The sequence below is a fragment of the Rutidosis leptorrhynchoides genome, chromosome 7 (assembly GCF_046630445.1).
Source record: "Rutidosis leptorrhynchoides isolate AG116_Rl617_1_P2 chromosome 7, CSIRO_AGI_Rlap_v1, whole genome shotgun sequence".
Classification (NCBI taxonomy): Eukaryota; Viridiplantae; Streptophyta; class Magnoliopsida; order Asterales; family Asteraceae; genus Rutidosis; species Rutidosis leptorrhynchoides.
Window position 1 is genome coordinate 148,267,110 of NC_092339.1, and position 624 is coordinate 148,267,733.

The 624-nt window shown below is 38.6% G+C and overlaps 1 non-coding gene across 1 annotated transcript; it reads left to right on the top strand.

Annotated features, from left to right (window-relative positions):
• Nucleotides 1-292: 292 nt before the first annotated feature.
• Nucleotides 293-399, top strand: LOC139860614 (small nucleolar RNA R71). The gene has a single exon (XR_011763242.1). It is a non-coding gene; the product is annotated as a small nucleolar RNA R71 (small nucleolar RNA).
• Nucleotides 400-624: the final 225 nt, after the last annotated feature.

Below are 624 nucleotides of genomic sequence, written 5' to 3' on the forward strand. Positions count from 1 at the left end.
TCGTATTGAGTGGATATCTTTAGTCATCTTTTCCATTCGTCTCTCGACAGCATCTATCTTTGCGGAAATGGAATCAAAGTCATGGCTAGAATCGGCTCTAGCTGCTTTAGATGATCTAACGATATCTTTTTCTTGGTGCCACTCATGTGAGTGGGAAGCAGTGTTATCAATAATTTTGTAAGCGTCAGTTGCGGTTTTCTTCATAATGGAACCACCAGCTGCTATATCGATGTCTTTTCTTGTAGTGATGTCGCATCCTTGGTAGAATATTTGTACTATTTGACAAGTGTCTAAACCATGTTGCGGACATCCTCTCAATAACTTTTCAAATCTTGTCCACGCTTCATATAGAGTTTCATTTGGCTTTTGTGTGAACGTAACAATTTCTCCTTGAAGTCTCACGGCTTTAGATGCAGGAAAGAATTGTTTAAGAAATTTTTCAACTAAAACATCCCATGTATCAATCGCCCCTTCAGGTAACGATTCTAACCAATCTTTGGCTTCTCCCTTTAAAGTCCAGGGAAATAACATGAGATATATCTGTTCATCCTCCACTTCTCGGATTTTAAATAGAGTACAGATCCTATTAAAGGTACGAAGATGTTCATTTGGATCTTCCTTCGG